Source organism: Pseudorasbora parva, chromosome 13 (genome assembly GCF_024679245.1).
Source record: "Pseudorasbora parva isolate DD20220531a chromosome 13, ASM2467924v1, whole genome shotgun sequence".
NCBI classification, from domain to species: domain Eukaryota; kingdom Metazoa; phylum Chordata; class Actinopteri; order Cypriniformes; family Gobionidae; genus Pseudorasbora; species Pseudorasbora parva.
In genome coordinates, this window is record NC_090184.1 from 14,039,882 (window position 1) to 14,060,819 (window position 20,938).

A 20,938-nucleotide genomic window follows, 5' to 3' on the forward strand; every position below is an offset into this window, starting at 1 on the left:
CATAACCAAGTCATTCTAGACCATATATATATATATATATATATATATATATATATATATATATATATATATATATATATATATATATATATATATATATATATATATATATATATATATATATATATATATATATAAAATGTGTAGGCCTACAGCAATTTAATTAGTGTTAACTTTGTTTTGTATATATATAATTAATTAGCAAATTGTTGTAACTAAATGAATAACATAGTACATACACTAATCCTAATATTGTGTTGGTCCCACTTTTGCTGCTGACCCACCGAGGCATGGACTCCACTCGACCCCTGAAGGTGTGCTGTGGTATCAGGCACCAAGATGTTAGCAGCAGATCCTTTAAGTCCTGTAAGTTGCGAGGTGGGGCCTCCATGGTTTGGACTTGTTTGTTCAGCATATCCCACAGATGCTCGATTGGATTGAGATCTGGGGAATCTGGGGGTCTGCAACAATACTTAGGTAGGTGGTACATGTCAAAGTGACATCCATGGATGGCAGGACCCAAGGTTTGCCCAAAGCATCACCCTGCCTCCACCTGCTTGTCTTCCCATATTGCATCGCCATGTGTTCCACAGGTAAGTGACGGACACACACTCTGCCATCCACATGATGTAAAAGAATATATATTTCATTAGACCAGGCCACCTTTTTCCATTGTTCTGTGGTCCAGTTCTGATGCTCACGTGCCCACTGTTGGTGCTTTCGGCGGTGCACAGGGGTCATTGTCGTACCTTGGCTGGTCTGCGGTAATGCAGCTCTGCACGCAACAAACTGCGATGCACTGTGTATTTTGACACCTTTCTATCAGAACCAGCATTAACTTCTTGAACAATCTGATCTACATTAGGTCGTCTGTTAAATCGGACCATACGTGCATCAATGAGCCTTGGCCACCCATGACCCTGTCGCCGGTTCACCACTGTTCCTTCCTTGGACCAGTTTTGAAAGATACCGACCACTGCAGAAAGGGAACACCCCACAAGAGCCCTGGTCAAACTTGCACAATTCCTTAGGCGTGCCCATTTTTCCTGCTTCTAGCACATAAATTATGAGGACAAATTTTTCACTTGCTGCCTAATATATCCCACCCACTAACAGGTGACATAATAAAGAGATGATCAGTGTAATTCACTTCACCTGTCAGTGGTCATAATGTTATGCCTGACCAGTGTGTATAAAGTAATTTAATTATATATGCAGATCTAAAGATTTTGGTATTGACCAAAAAGTTCGAAGCGGTGGTATAAAGAGACTTTAGAATCTTCAATCTAAATGTGTTTAAGCTATCAGTTCATTGCATTTCAGAGAATAAAGAATATGTCCCCTTTATTTATCTTCACCAGCAGGTGGCGCAATAGAACGGAGTCTTATAATAATGGCTTTTCAAAATCATATTTCTGTTTCACCCCACCTACTCGACACGCCCCGCGTGCCACCCGCGTGCCCACCCCAGCCTTTATTTTGACAGCAACACGTGGCATGAGAGCGAGGACCGCGCGCATGATGCTCCATCAACACTACAGCGGAAACATTCTTGGGAAAAGTTTGAAAAAAACTGGGCGGTGTGGGAATTTGGTCACATGGAGCGCACAACCTAAAACTGACGCGCTGAAAGTGTCTCAATCAGATCTGCATTAGGAAACTGACAGAGTGACTTTGCAGAAGAAGGGCTGCGATTCTCCGCGCTCACACAGGACGCGTGCGTGGTTTTGACGTCATCCGCACAGGTGTCAAACTCAACGTTGTGATTACACTCCTCACCGCGCGCCAACTCTTTACCAGGTAAGCGCTTGTTTTTTCACCCTATATTATAAGTTTATCAGAAATATGCTGTGTGTAGGTTGTGTACATATTTATAAAATTGTTTGCGTAGGCTACTTCAGGTGAGAAACATAGCATCCTCGTCTTTCACTGTTACTGCCGCGACCCAACTGCTCTAACGTTACTGCATCCGGAGCTTTCACTGAAAAGCCGGACTATTGTACTCCGACGTTGTCGACAAAATGAGCGTTTCAGCTTGTTTAAGTGATGAAATGCGTCTTATATGTGCCATGTAAATCTATACACCAGCTGTAACACTACAGCTTCATTCAGAGGAGTATGAGCATGTAGTTCTCCATCACTTAAAGCATCACTCAGGTTCCAGTGGGATACTTTACGGTTTATTTTTTAAAGCAGATATATATCTTTTTAAACTTCAAAAGTAGAACAGACTACTGTACTTTAAGGAGATTCATAGACAAATTTAAGAAATAGATTAAAAAAAAAAAATAGTAAAGGTTTCAAACGGTGCAATCTCTGCACATTATGCACTCACAAAGACCAAAGAGAACAAATGAGACACTGTGGGTTTTAAACATGTTGATGGAGGTGGAGGTCCTAATGGATTGTGAAAAACCTCGGGACACTCTTGCACTTTAAACATGACTGAGGAGGAGTTGAGTTTAGAATATAACCAGATGTTGTTCCATCTAAAGCTTAAAAGCATGTCATGTTATAATAGACACAGAATTTAAACGGTAGTGAAGAGAGACCAGAAAAAGTATTTGGCATGATGTACATTAAAGAGATAGTTCACCCAAAAATGAAAATTAGCCCATGATTTACTCAAGTCATCCTAGGTGTACAGTATATGACATTCTTCTTTTAGACATACAATCAGAGAAAAGTCCTGGCTAATGCAAGTTTTATAATGGCAGTCAATGGCTATTGCTGTTTTGAAGTCCATAAAAGTGCATCCATCCATCATAAAAGTAATCCATATGGTTCCAGGGGGTTAATAAAGGCCTTATGAAGCTAAGCGATGTGTTTTTAGAAAAAAAAAAGGCCATTCACTGCCATTATAAAGCTTGTAAGAGCCAGGACATGTTTTTATATAATTCTGATGCCATATACAAGGATGGATTGAGGGGGTGAGTAAAATCATGGGCTAATTTTCATTTTTGGGTGAACTATCCCTTTAAGAGATTCTGTATGTCATTACGCACTGCATTTAGTGGGAACATTTCATTTGATTTGCCTATGATGATTGTCAGGCAGCTCATTTGGTTTTGAGACCTCATTTCTTTAATAGACTGTGATGAGAAACTAGTGTATGTACACAGTTGTTTGCACTATTTTGAGGGTATGCATGCTGTGGATTTTCTTGTATGCTGGTTGAGGTTTTACCCCAGGACAGTGTGGAATATTTTGGATTCAGTTATGCAGAATAATGTGAAGGGTTACAGCGTAACACGTGAAGGCATCAACAAAGTCCAAACATGCATTGGTCAGCCTCAGAAATGATTATAGATGTCTGACTTATCAGAAGTTTTATATATTAAAACATTTTTGCACCAGTTTCTACCAGCTGCTCATGTATTGTTGCTATAACACAGCTCTCTGCAGGTTTAAAGTGAGCAGAAAGCAGTTTTGCAGCTGGGCGTTGAATGTGAATGATGACTGAGCAGTACTTTTGAATGAATGGGGGAAAAGCCAGGCATGTTTCTGTATTCACATGTCAATGCAATGACCAAACCCATTGGAAGTGCTTTTGTACCTCTCTTTTGTCTCCACCTGTGCAATTCTTCTCGGTCATCCCTGGGCTGTCCCAGACGAAAGATTGTAGCGGTTACTGTGGTCGTGGCTTCTAAGCGGTGGTCCTGTGTCGTATTGACAGGTTCAAAGATGGCCGTTGTCACAGACTTGCGATCATTTTCTGACAGTGGCTGAAATTTAGCACGATCATCTCGGTATGTTTGCTTCTACGACCTGCGTTTACTGGCTAGCACCCTTCCGGGAGAAGAGCCCGTACGGCCCATACAAGGACATTCCGTCCTGTTGACGTCAAGCCGACCCATACTCGAAAAAAACTCTCCGAAACTTGTGAGAAACCGGAAGGAGTATTTTTGACACAGAAATACTTCATCAAACGTCCAACTTATTTTTTGAAACTTTGTCCATGTTTAGGATGGGAATCTATGCTATGTCTTTAACACTGTCTCACTGTCTTTAACAGTGTAAAAAGCTCAGTATGCATGAAACAGCAGTTCACCCCCCCCCCAAATCACTTTGAGCACTTTGAACTCGCTAAACATACCAACAGATGCTTTAAAAATAGAAACCATTATTTTATTTCAGCATAAACATTCATCGTTAGACAGGTAATGAACATCTATCTAACATTTATCATTTATTTACAGCTGAAATGTTGCACGTGTATGGAGGACCAAACCTGCAGAAATGAAAAATAAATAAATGAATGAATGAATAAATATACACTTATGAAGAAACAGATAAATAAATAAATGTGATAATAGGAAAATAAATAACAGAATAAACGACTTTTAAATAAAATAAACAAAAATAAATAAATCATTTTTAATCAAATTAAATGTTGTATTATCTTTCCCTTAAAGGGTTAGTCCACCCAAAAATGAAATTTGTCATTAATGACTCACCCTAATGTTGTTCCACACCTGTGAGACCTCCGTTCATCTTCAGAACACAGTTTAAGATTAAAACAGTTATGAATCAGCTTATTGATTCATGATTCGGATCGCATGTAAAGCTGCTGAAATCACGTGACATTGGCGATCTGAATCATGAATCAATCAGCTGAATCATTACCGTTTGAATCTTTATTTGAGGATTGAGATTCTAATTAACCAACTGATGTCACATATGGACTACTTTGATGATGTTTTTATTCCCTTTCTGGACATGGACAGTATAGTGGACACTAGCATACGCAAGTAATTAATGACATAAATTTCATTTTTGGGTGAACTAACCGTTTAATTTATTGTATTTTATTATTATTTATGATTTCATTTTTTTATTACAAATTTTTACTTTTATTTATTTAATTAATTTTAATATGTATTTTTATGTTTTTTTTATATTTTATGCATTCATTTATTTTTACACATATTTATTCCAACATGTATTTATTATTACATGTATTTATTTATTGATTCATTTATTTCAACTTTTCCGTCTGCAACATGGAAATGAGGTCTTTGTGTAGCTTCAGCGCATCATTGGTGGAGACCCATGCACAGAATCGTCAGAACAGCTGAGCTAAGCTAAGCTTATTAATGTTTCCAGTAGTTTGACCCATTGAGAGATAAGTTTCAATGGTACTTATTGTAGTGCCATCTGACTCGCCCAAATTTTGATCTTGAAAGGTTGTTGTAACAGCTCTTGCATGTGTATATAGCGTGGCGAACGTTTCACAAATAACGTTAGAGAGTTGCGTGAATGAGGTCGAAAACAACGAATCAAATGACTGTTGTTAAAATTAGATGAGATGTGCTTATTGATGTTATAGGAGGGTTATATTCCGATATGAATGTGGAAGTACAGACTGAAATGTTATAATTGATAGACACTCTAAACTATTTCCTAGCATATTCAAAATCTGTGCACATCTGATGGTCCACCATCAGTCTCCACCAATGATGTGCTGAAGCTACACAAGGACCACCCTCCTCATTTCCATGTTGCACATGGAAAAGTAAAAATAAATGAATGAATAAATAAATAAATGTAAAAATGTTTACATGTGGGAATAAATAAATGTAAAAAAATAAATGAATGCATAAATGTAAAAATAAATATAAATTAAAGTAAATATATATTTTTGTTTAAACATTTTTTTTATAAAAGCAGAAAATAATAAATGAAGGGAAAGATAATACAAAATTGAATTTGATTAAAAATGAATCATTTATTTTATCAAGTCATTTATTCTGTTATTTATTTTCCTATTATCACATTTATTTATCTGTTTATTCATTTGCATTATTTATTTATTCATTAATTTATTTATTAATTTGCTTACAATACAATACAATCAATTAGAATTGATTTATTCATATGTTGTCTGAGATGCGCTTTGGATGAGCAGTTTGCGTGCACAACTTCTCTCACAGCGCACTCTTTTGTGGCTTGCGCTTGAATGCTAAAATTGGCAAGACTTGAAAACTTTTGTGCTCTTTTAACTTAAAGAAACGTGCTCTGACATATCTTAAAATGTCATTGCCATTGAATTGTGCCAAGATGCACACCAGTAATGTTTTTTTTTCTCTAAGGCATGTTTATAAAAGCTACTTAAATGTCCTAATTCAACTAAAGCCTAATCCTGGATTAATCTAAGCCCCGTCTGTAAAACCAGGCCTATATTTTGGGTGAGTCAGAACTAGACAGACATCTCCAGGAATTGGGCTCAATTCCAACCAGTGAGCCTCTTTCTTTGAGAATGATGCATTCTATGCAGATATACCCAGTGCTAATAGACTGTGGAAGACATAACATCCACAAACATGTCTTATAATTGCACTCAGTCTCTGCACTAAAACCCTGTCAGCTGTACAATAAATCAGCCGTCTACAGAGACCACCAAGGCGAGTAGTGCAGTACCACTTATGGTTTTGATAGTCCACTGGACCACAAAATAGCATCCCATACAAAACAACAATTCCACGCAGTTCCATATTCTCATGGTTGTCTCATAGTGGCCAGCAAACAGAGCTTTTTCTTTTCTTCGAAAACAGTGTTTTTTATATATAGTTAGATGTTTTTTTAGCATATGCAAAATGTATGTTCTCTCTTTGGTTTAGCAAGACTTTGCACCATGTGTTCAAATGTAAAGGAAATGGCACATTCTGATATGATCTGTTGTTGCTCAAAGAGACTCAATTTCATATCTTTTCTTTTATGTGCAGAGAAGATTATCTCACAAGGAGGTGCTCTTGCAGGCACAAATGTGTCTTTAAACCTTGCCTTTAAAAATGTAATCTCAACTTAAATATTTTGAATTGTGTAAACTTGGCTAGCTAATTCAATAAGTGCTACCTTGCTAATTCACCCTTTGCTGCAAGTTTGATGGACATGCGATCTGACCAATCACATCGCCCGAATCTGCTATTTTTGTCAGACAAAGCAGTCAGGAGAGTTAGATTAATGTAATGTTGGTAGACTTGAACTTGAAAAAGTGTGTACTGATGTCTACATTTCTTTTATTGTTCATTCATGTTTAATGAATTAGGTCTTATTTAATTCTATAAACTATAATACTGATCTGCCAACATTGTCGCTATATGATAAATTAAAATAAGCTGATAACATCACTGTTTTCTCCAGTACGACTGTACAGCCAAATCTAATTTTGTCGCAATATTATCCTGTTTGACACTGTGAAGCTGCTTTGACACAATCGTGATTGTAAAAGCGCTATATAAATAAAGTTGATTGATTGATTGATTGACACACTGCTTTGATGGCATTAGCATAGCATAGCACTTGCTGAATGAGTACAGCAATATAAAACATTTAACATTTATCTGTTCTCAAACTAAGTTCATGCTCACTATTATGGTAAGCCTAGAAAAAAACAACATAACAGAAACTCTCCTAAATGAGCATAAAACATGAAACGCTAATATATCTCCCACTTAACATTAATCTTACACACACACACACACACACACACACACACACACACACACACACACACACACACACACACACATTTACTGTCACTTTTGAGTGTCATGGCAAAGTATGCTGGGAAATAGAAATCCCAACCCCGTTTCAGTTAAATTTAAGTTTGTCTAAATGAAAAGAAACGAGTTCATAAAACTCATAACAATTAAACAATTCAGATTACTTAAAATGTCAGTTCTAAATACGCATAACTTAATTTGACTACTAGTCAAAAAAACTAATTTTAAATGTTAGTTTTCAGTGCAGGATATGATGTTACCCTCTAGGGCTGTTTTGTACGGAAGCCCTGAACGGCCATGGATAATATTTTTTTTCCTGTCTTATGCCGTGATCACAAGTTAATTATCTTGTGATCTCAAGATAACAAAAGTTGTTTTCTTGTGATAACGACATAATTTTCTCGTGATCTCGAGATAACAAAAGTTGTTTTCTCGTGATCACGAGTTTCATTCTGAAATACTGCACTGCACCCAGAGTCTACTGTTGCTGTAGCAACGAACACAACTTTCACGGGCATCTGATCAATGGATAATAAACCGTGCGCTGGATCTTTCAGCAAAATCTTTGCTTCACTTAATAAACATTTTATTTGTGTAATTAACATGTTTAAATGATCAAAAGAGAAGGGGGGGGGGGGCCTTCAGAAGGATGGCAGATTATTCTGTTCTATTCTAAAAATCGTTTAGTTTCGATTCAGCCCATTTTATTTTCCTCATTCGTTTGAAATAACATTACATAATTTGTTTGTTATTAGTATCCTTCCTTCTAGCCTTTATTCCAAAAGCGGTGCAGTAGCCTACTCCATATTTCTAAATACAAACAAACGTTTAATCCAGTTAATACAGTCTCGTACAAAATACAATCGTTTTAATTGCACAGTATCACTGAATTAAATTAGGCTGCAATGCATCTTTACATGGGCTATACATCACATTTAGGCGATACATTGAGTGACACAATGTGGCAAACTAACGGTTATTTAGGCTGCTGATTAAAATGGCATTTTAATGCACAAAAAGGTGCAAATAGAATAGTGAAATTAAAATGAGTTTAACAGTAAGTTTAGTAACGCACCAAACGCTATTATAGCAAACTAATCACATTAGACCATTCAGTTATATTAATTGCCTAATGCACACAGTACTGCACAAATTATAGTGATCACGAAAGGCGTTCAACGCGTTCAATCTGGACCAGTACAACACAAGGTGGATAGGCTATACCGCACCCCATCAGTTAATTGGTTCTATACTGCCACCTCATGGCGCAGTTGTGTAACTTAGAAAATATGAACTCGTGATCACGAGAAAACAACTTTTGTTATCTTGAGATCACAAGATAATTAACTTGTGATCACGACATAACAAGACAGAAAAAAAAATATTATCCATGGCCGTTCAGGGCTTCCGTAGTTTTGTAATAAATCAGAAATAAAATCCTCATTTTTTTTTTAAATAAACAGGTCAAACAAGGTCAATTTAGTTTCTCATTGATTCTGTATGAATTCACAAGTCAAACTTGAACTTCTGAAGGCGAGACACTTCTTTGCATGAGCTTGCATTTCCACTTAACTGTGAAGTGACTGCATCTTTAATGAGTCTGCAGTTATAGGCATAATATATACACCTATAGGGCAACCCAGCCGTTTGTCACTCTCTGCACTCATATCACGCCTGGCATGATGGAGAGCGGTTGTGTTTCGCATTTCTAGTACCTTCAGTTGTTTGTGCACACAATGTGGTATCTTGTTGCTGGTTGTCTGTGTCTCTTACCACATTTCCTGTGTGCTGTGCCTGTTTTGTAGCAGTTAAAAGGCCGTCTATGTTCTTATTTAAAGTAAGTGAACAGGATAATATAGTAGTCGTAATGATGGCGTATGTCTGTCTGCACCACCAGTTTCTCTCTTCAGGACGAAATCTACCCTGTGTTTTCTGTGCTGTAATTGAAGCCTAAAACGTATGCTCTATTCCAGCCACACTTTACCAAAAACTTGGTCTCTTACCACTTCCTCTACAAAAAGAGTCACTGCATTTTAACCACTGCCTATCATTGCTATTGAGACCGTTTAGATGATCTGAATTCATGGCAATGTATGAATCTATGCAATCCTGTTCTTAGTGTCTACAAAGCTTGAAGGAGAAACCTGCACTCAGGATTGAGATTGCATCTATTGTGGTGAGCAAAGTTGTTTATTTAAGAAGTTTTATTGAACCTTGAACCCTTAGTATTCATCTTTAAGTGTAACTTAATTTGGCTTTAATTTATCATTTGAGTTCACTTTTAAGTGCAACTTGATTTGGATTCATTTTAACATTTAATTTCACTTTTAATGTAATTGAATTATTAACTTGATTTGATTTAAATTTAACTTAATTTCAATATTTTAATTTGACCCATTTTAGTATGTTCTGTAGCACTAAGGAATATTTGATTTTGTTGTATCGAAGCATGACATGTTATACTGGTATTGATATAAACAACTAAACTTTGCTGTCGTGACAGTCTTTCATTATGCTATGGCTTGTCAAGCAAAGGACCACCATAGTAGCCCATTAACTAATAATTTTCTTTTTCTTCTTCACCAAGATTTTTGTGACTTTGTGGCCTGTGGACTTTGTGGAAGAATGTATCATACTTGTCAGAACGAAGAGCTTGTGAATACCGTCTGCTCTTGAGTCATGATCATAATATCTTTCTTGTTCCGTTTCTATGGGAGCCAAACATATCAAACATAAACGATTCACTCCTCAGATGTTAAGCAACTAAAAATCAAAAACTCACGGTTATTAGCGGATACTGGAATGTGGAATTGCAATGATTAATTAGATGAAATTTTCAAATACCAACACACCGTCCATTATTCAGACTGAGGTCATCTCTTCTATTGTTCGTCCCCACCCAACGCCCTTCGCATTCTTTTCTTCATCACGTTGTACTGTGTTGTTTGATGTTTCTTCATCATTAATGGGATGAAAGGTAGTAGCGTTGAGTCATTGACATTGCATGTGATAAGAATGTGGGGAATGTTTTATTCTGGCTTTTTTTTTACCAGACCGGGGAGGTGTTGTGTTGCTGTGGCATTTGTGTGCCGCTGCTGACTGGGTGTGTGTTGGGCAGGTGTGACTCTTAAGCTCACTCATGGGAGTGGATCATGTGAGAAAAAGCACACTATGTTTAGTAGGTTTGGGGTGTGCTGCAAGACTAGAATCCGTGTATGAATTGGTTACTGTGCAGCTCATACTTTGAATCTTTTTAATTGTAATACATAATTCTAAATATATTCTACGTCTGTAGAGTAATTTTAAACTCCGAACACACCCTGGTCACATAATTTGTGGTTAAGGTGCTAGCAATGCAAGGCCATGAACTTGAAAGCTTTGGATAAAAGCATCTGCCAAATGTTACATTTAAATGCATTTAGTTGACACACTTTTCAAGTGTGACTTTAAAAAGTCACATAGAAGTCTGTGGTGATGGGCGAGGAGTGTTTAGTTGCACACTTTCATAATTCTTGATAACAATTTCATATCAAGAGCCAGAACTAATAGTATTAAAGGATTAGTTCACTTTAAAATGAAAATTATCCAATGATTTACCGTTTTCAAAACATCCTAGGTGTACATGTATACACATTCAGAGAGTTATATTAATAAATATCCTTATGTTTCCAAGCTTTATAATGGCAGTGATTGTGGCTCATGAGTTTGAAGCTCATCTATCTTTCAGAAATTTGCTCCAGGGGGCCTTCTGAAGCGAATCGATCGGGTCTTGTAAGAAAAAGATCCATTTTTAACAATGGATAAATATGGAAAAAAAAAATCTAAACATATCTGGTGTCCACCAGACCGCTTTCCATATTACGAAGAAAGCCTAATTGGCGTATGACATCGGAAGTAGCATTTTGAACTGCTAGAGGCGTTACTCTTTGAGTTGAATACGGAAGGCGGTCTGGCGGCAGCTATATTTTACTTAAAACATGTTAAATGTGGATAATTTTTCTGAATCAAACGCATTTTCACTTCAGAAGACCTTTTTTTTTAAATTAAACTATTAATGCTAAATTCTGTGTTTGTGCTCAGTTGTAGGGGACTTCTTTTAGTTTTTCTTTTAGTACTAAATTCTTTGTTTTTCTGCTAACAGCAATGCTTTCCGTATTAATAGAACGAAAAAATATCCACTTCCTGAGACTGTCTAAATACGATTTGTTCTAAAATTCATTTAAAAGGCCAAAATTGTGTGTGTGTGTGCATGCGTGCGTGCGTATAATATTTGAATCCTCTGTATTCCTTGAAAAATGAGAACTGAAACAATCATGGTTATTTTAGAGCTGTTGGATGACTAAAGTGTGTGTGTGTGTGTGTGTGTGTGTGTGTGTGTGTGTATCTGAGAGAGAGGGATCATGCTTATATTTCTTTCCATATCTGTAGTTTTGATCATGTCATGTTATACTGGAATTCTCATACACATCTTTCACCAGAATTGTTAAATTGTGATTCAAAACAAACCAGGCAAATGATGGCAGCTCACACAGGCACTCAAGCACCGACTGAAGACATTCACTTCATTCAAAACTGTTGCATAACTGCTTCCGATATAATAACTTTCCCACAGATCTGAATACTAAAATAGGCGTCTTTTCCCATTACTCTTGGAGAACAGCTTTTTGGTCCATGGTGAGTCACTCAAGGTGTTTCCAGTGTAAAAATAAAATAATAATCATGCTTTATTTAACATGTCACAATTTTTCTTGATTTAAATGGCAGAGATGTACCTCAGGGTAAATGTGTGTGCAAACTGAACACTAAATTAACTTGCTTGTTTAAACAAGATACTCAGACTGTTTTGATTTGGGGGAACGTTAGGATGAAAACGTGGTGAGAGATGAGAAACACTTTTCGTAAAACAGGAAAAGGTTCTTTAGTTTAAAGTACCTTGGATAGTGTCTAATGATTGTAGGCCTTAAAGAAGTTTCAGGAGTGGTGATTACTGCAGAACTAGGCGTTCAGACATTTTCTTAAAGCACTAGATATGATGCTTGCTTTCATAGACTATAGGGTTCATTTCAGTTTCAATAGCCTTATTTGTTTCTTTTAGCGCTTGAGAGCTTCCTGGCTGACCTTACTGTCTGGTCACTTGTTTTTTTCTGTGAATGAAATGGAGTTTAGGCTTTCTGTAAGCATTTCTGAGCAGCATCTGAGAATACTGATTAGCGCTAGGGTGGGAAAGAATTAAAAAAGCTTGATGAGGTACTTTTGATTCAGAACTAAATGGCAAAAAAACAGATCGGGTTAAAAAAAAAACAGAGTAGATCTGGAAATCAAGCAAATCTCTTGTCAAGCTGAATTAATCTAACAGAATTTGCCAAGATGTCTGGAGAAATTGATTAAATTTTATTTCTGCATACAATTACTTTCATGACTGTTATGAAAAATTGGCTACATTTCCTTCCCAATTCTTATTTAAGTAAAGCATTTGAGTTTTTCGTTCCTTCCCACAGTTGCCTTTGGCTTGCACACTAGTGGACTATAGATATTACATTGTGTGATATACAGTGTGTTATATAAATATTATGCTATGGCTTTCAATAAACTCCTTACTTTGTGGGTTGTCATGTGATTGTCATGTCATGTGAACCTATAATTTATATGCATTATATAACCGTGGTAGCAATAAGGCTGACAAATATAGGCTGATTAGGCTTGTCACCCAAAAAAACCTTCCAGGTTTTATAATTCTTAACATTAGCCACACGACAAACTAATAACTCCATCCTATAACTAAAGCGTATTCAACTTTACCAGTATACCGTATCACTTAAAGTGATTGACTGTACTGTACAGAAAATTTCTGCTACTTGATTGTTTATATCATTGCAAGATGAAAACTGGCACAGTTCAAATCTGATAAATGTGACTAACACAGTGTCCAAACCAGACGCAACACTTGATAAAAGGTATCTTTTCCCTGTTAATCAGAGTTCTTAAGGCATCACTTTTTTTTTTTTATAAACTGTTTCTATTTTGCTGTAGCATCACAGCTGTAATAACATGCACATTATGACAAGGTTGATAATCCCCGGCACTGTTCGTGGGGTTTATTTATTGTTAATGTTAACTAATGTGAGCTTGAATATCACTTTAAGTGAACTTTATAGTGAAAAGAACAATGGATAATTCACCTCAGATCTTGAAAATAAATAGAAGGAAACAAGAACTTTCAGTCTGCCAACCTAGTGTGAACAAACCAGTCTATTCGATGACAGATTTTTTCAGTCACTCAGTATGTATTTTTAATTGGCTAATGCAAAAGTTTGTCTAGCTAACACTAGACCAAGCTCAATTTAAAGTGGTGGTTCTGTGTTTTTTTCTAGGCTTGGTTGTGTTTATGGGGCGCAGTATAACATGTCTTAATATATATATTTTTTAAACTGCATATTTTCTTATAATTGACCGTTATTCCACACCACTGTCTCCACTGTCCTTTGAACAGCTCGTTTGCTTTCTGCTTCTATGAAACCCATCCCTCCGAAAAACGCAATGGTCTTAGATTGGTTAGATGGCCAAATGTAGTTTCCTGTATTTTTATTGGCTGAAGTGCCAAGCACAGGTTGTCCGGAAACGCCACACCCCTTACCATTACGGGCAAAAGTCACATCTGCAGTGACTAGCAAGGGTTTATGGTGTCACCAACCCAGGAAGAAGCTTGTTGTAGTCCAAACCGGCCATTTTTGTAGGCAATAACTTGAAAAGACAATATCTCTGTTTGCATTGAACTTTCAGCGCTGTAACTTTGCATATACTGTTTATGCTCAAGCAGCAACATTACACACTAACTAAAGTTAAAAAAGTCACAACGCATGCAACCACCCCTTTAAGATTGAACATTGGTGGGAGTCTATGTATTTTCTACTGCATAATTTAAATGATTCAAATGATAGTTTGCAAATTGATAATCCTTCAACCAATCACACCACAGAGGCGTGATCAACAGGCAACAACCTATCGCTTCTCTATCCGTCATCGTGTTAAACCCGCCAATAGCGTGCCAGATGGAAAAGCCAGTCTGTGACTGGTTCCCGCAGAAGCAGTAGAAATGAATGTACAGGTTTCCAGACTGAGTTGCAGGGCAAAACCAAACCGCCAGCAGATCAGGCTGGGTTTACCCATTCTACTAAAATGGTGTAATATTTCTGAATTTAGTTCTGTGCTAATCCATTTTGCGGAGAGAGCCCACCCACACACATTTCTGATTGGCTGTGAATTTAAAAAAATGTTTTCTTTCCGTCTTGTTGCATCACGTGTGGTATGGACCAGATTCTATCGTATTGTGTTTGGTCAGGACATGGATTAAGATACTGTACACTCCTGAACAAAATCTTAAGACCAGGGGATGCATTGCAAGTTTTACACACTTTGCACTTGTGGATCATAACTGGGTTGTAAGTGCTGCTTCAAAATGTCAAAAGAAGAAACAGGAGCAAGAGACAAAAAAATAGAGAGTAGGCAATTTATTGAAAACTGCATTTAAACTGAAACAGGCCGCCATAAAAAGGTCAAATCTGCCAAAAATATGTCTTTCATGTCATTGTCCTTCAAGCAGTCATACTGTCAAGATTTCCTGATGGCAAAGGCAAAAAGGCTTTCTCTCTTTGAACGTGGCAGGACTGTTGAGCTGCACAAGCAAGGCCTGTCGCAACGCACCATCGCTGCTGAGGTTGGACGCAGTAAGACAGCCATTTTACATTTCTTAAAAAATTCTTGAGAGTGTTGGGACAAAAAAGTCAAGTGGTAGACCCAAAAAGATTTCACCTGCACTGAGCCGCAGAATCCGACGGGTTGTCCGTGAAGACACCGGTCGATCCTCAACCCAAATTAAGGCCCTTACTGATGCTGACTGCAGCCCAATAACCATAAGACGTCATCTGCTAGAGAAGGGCTTCAAGAACAAAAAACATCTTCAAAGGCCGCATCTCCTCCCACGACACAAACTTGCCTGTTTAGAAGGGAGCACCAAACATGGGACATTGAAAAGTGGAAGAAAGTTTTATTCTCTGACGAGAAAAAATGTAACCTGGACGGTCCCGATGGCTTCCTGATGGGTTACTGGCATGACAAGGAGATCCCACCTGAGATGTTTTCTAGGCGGCACAGTGGAGGAGGCTCCATCATGATCTGGGGTGCTTTTTCCTTCAATGGGAAAATGGAGCTTCAGGTTGTGCAGGGGCGTCAAACGGCGACTGGCTATGTGGATCTGTTGCAGCGGGCATCCCTCTTGACCGAGCGCCCCTGTCTGTGCGGTAATGACTGGGTCTTTCAACAGGACAACGCTGCAATTCACAAAGCCCGCCTGTCGAAGGACTTCTTCCAGGAGAATAACGTTGCTCTTTTGCTCTCTCATGCTTTCAAAAGATGAATCAAAGACACCCTTTTTTACACTTAAAGTAAACAGTAAGCATTTTGCAGAAAGATGGGGACATGACTGAAGATATAAATAAACTGATTTTGTCATAACACCATTTCCTGTTAAATTTGTATCAAAATTCAAACAGTGATGTCTGTCATGAGTTTGACAAAATTCAAACTCATCATGCAGATCATGTAGGCTACACATGAGCTGAATTTCACTTCTTTTCCAGTTACAGAATGAAATATGAATGTCAGAAGGTAGGCTATATGATATGATACAGTACAACTTACAGAAGAGCACCGCGTGTCTCAGGACACCCGGGATGTCGCGTTTTTCCCTCTTGGTTAAAACATGAATAGACCTATTCATCATAATCCCTTGATAAAGCTGACAAAATAATAGTAATGATATTGCAATACTTTTTAAATGTTTTCAAATGATATGCGATCATTTTGACATTTTAACAGAAAACCATGTGATCAGTTAGGCACATCATAAACTGGCATGATTGCGACTGAGAGTGCGTCTTGCACCAATAGTGTCAATCACCTGACTGTGGGTGAAACTTGCGATATGAACTATGATGAACATTAATATTTCTTTATGAATTTTAGCAAGCAGTTGTGTTAGAAGGAAAACATAGTCTCTAAACTGAGTCCTGAACAACGCACGCGCTTGTCAACATGATAACTAATCCTCACCTGGTTGCGGAAGCAGCCGTGTTCAATGAGACAACACGCGAGGGGAGGGGGAACAAAAGCAAGAGGCGGGAGCCTCGCGAGCGGGGACGAGCACAGCACAGGGAAAGTAAACAAGCAAAGTGGCGGAATCAAAATTAAATATAAACAATATATCGATATATACAATATGTCAAAATCCATATCAAGTTGAAAAAATATCTCGATATATTTTAAATATCGAGATATCGCCCACCCCTAGGCTACTCACTACTGAGTCCTTTTTTGACACGTTTAGTACTGTTGTGCGTTTATTTTGGGCTATGGTCTTAAACTTTTGATCAGCTCATGAACGGCCTGTTTGAGTTTAAATGCAGTTTTCAATAAATTGCCTACTCTCTATTTTTTGTCTCTTGCTCCTGTTTCTTCTTTTGGAATTTTGAAGCAGCACTTACAACCCGGTTATGATCCACAAGTGCGAAATGTGTAAAACTTGCAATGCATCCCCTGGTCTTAAGATTTTGTTCAGGAGTATATAAACATTAGCATCATGATTTTCAGAAAAGCTGCTTTGAAACGCTACAAATCACTATACAAATAACGTTTACTTGACTTAAAATGGTTTGATGCATGTTTCATTTGGAATCGATTCAAAAGCACTTTTGTGAAATTTGAATGATTGTTTAAATCAGCATACAAGTCACTGATTTAATTTATGTTTTTAACTCATTTAGAATAGAATTCCTTAAGTTCTTGACTTTGTATTTTAGGCGGACTAGCCTTTGTTCTGAAAGTTGTCACAATGCAAAACGTCATTAATACTGAAATAGTCTATCATTTGTTTTATAAAAAACAATTTGGGGTGAAATATGACTCTTGACGGTTACATTCTTGACAGGTTTTGTGAGATTCTACCCTTTCTCCATCCTCAAACTAACTAATGTAATGGTAGATGCTAAAAACAAACATTGGCTATATAATGTTTCACTAGCTCTTTAGCCTTTCCTTTAGAAATCCTCTGACCTTCTCAAGTTTAAACTGAGTGCCAGCATACCGTACAAAAAAGGCAGCTTTATAGGTTCTCTTTCACAGACACTAACACCCCCTCAGTTGGATGTGAAAGGGTTGTAACTACGCAAATGTTTTTGACTTATGTCCTGTTAGTCTCTGAGCCATGGCCAATTCCTGCCCAGAATATGTTTTTCTTCAGGATGTAGTTTAGAATACAGACCTCCAGGCACTGGTTGAAACTTAGAACTTGATGGATTTTGATTTAGAGATGTACTGACATTTCAGTCATTGCAATTTAGGTAAAAAAATGCCATAACCAATACAAAAGGTTGAACATATGAGCAGAAAAAGACACTAATAGAAACTTTGAGTTTGAGGACACTGTCTAGATGTCTATTCCTCACTATTTCTTTAAGTAGGTCTATCTTAACATGGTGTAGGCTAAATATCTGATGTAAACTTAGACCTTGCACTGTTTTTTTTTTAAATTATTTATTATTATTATTATTTTAGCTGCATCTAGTTGTGAGGTTGTGAATTACCTTGACTCTCTAACTTTTGAGGCATCCTGTTCATAATAAGCAATTGAATTTGCATTGATTTTAATAAGGCAGCGAAGTACAATGTACAAATGTACAATGTACACAAAGTACAAATACCAATAAATGCTATTTACACTAAGTGAAAATAGCATATTTTATTAAAGATTAGGGATGTGCAATACATCGACATGATCTAAATATCGCAAATGTACATACCGTGATATGCATATCGCAACTGCACGCACTATCTAAATGATTCTAATAGGATACTTCAACATTGTGAAAAATGTATGTTTTAGGTCGGCATATATCAGAGAAAAGGCTGGTCACATTAATGTTACTTATGTCAGCTTATGACTTGCTTGGTGTCAAAAAGAGTTATAAAACGTAATTCCTTGCAGTCTCAGGCTGTCTGACACACGCACACCGAAAAATGCACACAAGCCGTCTCTGAAAGCATCAGTTCTGTTTCATGTCTTGTTACACATACAAACTACCAAATAAACACACTAATTGTTTTAACATAAATTTGTGCTAAAATGCTGCTGGTCACTTTCAGAAGTTGTAGCAATGCTTTCTTTTCCCAGAAAGAATGTGAAACGCATAACTGGTATCAGTCTCAGTTTTATTTAAAAAAAAATATATATTATTTAAATAGATTTTAAACACATTTAAAACAATGTTGTATCGCATATCGCATTATTTAACAAGGTATTGCATATCACATTTTTCTTCAATATCGCACAGAGGGCGAGTAAATCATGGGGTAATTATTATTTTTGGGTGAACTATCCCTTTAAGTAGACTATTTCAAGTCGATCGCATATTTTATTTTCGAAGTTTACTTTAAGAAAGAAATTTATAGAATGAGAATAAAATGTATAGAATTTATGTCAGTGTATCACTGGTACAACACTTTTCTGAAGCCGTGACTCACCCATAGGCCTGTCACGATAGTAAATAAATCAATTAATCGCACGATAAAAAAAATTAGCTCGATCATTTATTCGGCCGCGATAATTTCCATTTGCATGCTTGTTTGTTTTCCACGTCTCGCTCGCTGACTGCGCGCACCCCACGTTTGGGGAGATGTTTATACTCGACGTGCAGACCGGGTGTCGGCGGGATGAGACATCATGCTCGGCCAGATTCGCCTGAACTCGTCCTTCTTCGGTTGTGGGGCCGCACGCAAAGTTACAAAATTTGACTTACACAGCGCCAAGCGAAATGGGGTCTCGCGCACTCCACATTGACATCATTTTTGCCGCGCAGACCCTCACGCTCGTGCGGACACGCAGAGTATAAACGAGGCTTAAAGCTACACTGAAGTTGGCAGTTTGATAAATGCAAGTTAATTCAGTTCAATCTTTGTGTGCTAAAAAGGCACATAAGTTCCTCTAGAAATAGCAAGACACATTCTCCTTTTTTTGCCAAATAAATTAAAAGCATGTCATCAATGTCTTCTCTCTTGCTGTATCAGAATCTCACCTAGCTTTCCTCAAAGATGGTCAAGTCAAGTTTTTTGTGCATGATTACAAGATATAACTTTTTTTTTTTTTTAAATGCTGTATCCTAAATTGTGGATAATTAAGTTATATATCATATGCTGACATAAATTTCTGAAGTGTTAACGATTAAAACAAAACAAAAACAAGAACCATACAGAACCAAAGTGTGGGTCTTGTGAACTGTGCAAAAAAAGAAAGAAAAGAAAAATAGCAGCCTGTTTGATTAATCGTAACCTAGCTCTATACTATAATGTGTGGCAAGACACTATTGCTTTCCACTGTTAATAAGAACAGCAAGAAATCCAAGGTGCAGTTACTATGTATCTAAATAGCACAACTGCGCATTACAGGTTCACCAGTTTGCCAGGTTTCCGTGCTCGTCTCCTTAAATTTCCTCCTGCCGAAGCCAAAGAAACTTAAACGAATGGTCTTTTGGCAAATGCCAACAAATGTCAACATGGAAACATGGACTCCCCTAAACCTGACATTTATTTTTGAGATGCAAATACTTTCACTTTCCCAGTCAGCTGAACAATGTCTATTTTTATCTTGCATAGCTTCCCTCCCTGCCTTTCCTTCCCTTTGTGATTTACAATCGAAAATGACTTCTTTGAAAAAGTTAACAAAGTTCAAAACCAGGTACAAAATCTTATTTATTAATTTTTTTAAAGAGCTAAAATCGTTTTGGCAACAGCTTTCAGACCAACCTTTGTGCAGGTCTCTGTTTGCATACTATATTAATGTATAGAGTATATTGATTAATCATTTGTGGGCCAATTTCTAATGGTCGTCTCAGAAATACTTACTTACTTACTGCCCGTTACGCTCAGTGGCTAAATCTAAAAACTATACTGACCTTACCTTGTATCAGTCTCTTCTCTCTTCTTTCTCTACAAATGTCTCCACTGCTAAAACAACATACTACCACAACAAAATCAACAAATGCTCTGACTCTCGCAAACTCTTTAAAACATTCTCCTCTCTCCTTTGTCCTCCTCCTCCCCCTCCTTCATCAACTCTTACAGCTGATGACTTTGCATCATTTTTCACAAACAAAACATCCCTCATCACAAACTGACAAGCACATCTCAACAACTAACACGAACACGCTTCCATCCTTCTCTCCGCTCTCCGAGGCAGATATTTCTAAACTCATCCTTTCAAATCACCCTACTACCTGTCCACTTGATCCTATACCCACTCACCTCCTTCAGGCCATTTCTTCTTCAATCACTCCTGCACTCACTCACATTGTCAACACTTCTCTTCACACGGGAACCTTTCCCAC

The 20,938-nt window shown here is 37.3% G+C and overlaps 1 protein-coding gene across 1 annotated transcript in view; it reads left to right on the top strand.

The window, feature by feature from the left end:
* Window positions 1-1,514: 1,514 nt before the first annotated feature.
* Window positions 1,515-20,938, top strand: part of pdlim2 (PDZ and LIM domain 2 (mystique)) — a 102,821-nt gene continuing 83,397 nt past the window's right edge. Inside the window, exon 1 of the mRNA XM_067414641.1 lies at window positions 1,515-1,800. The gene's annotated coding sequence lies outside the window, so the exon portion shown is untranslated. The remainder of the gene's footprint in view (window positions 1,801-20,938) is intronic.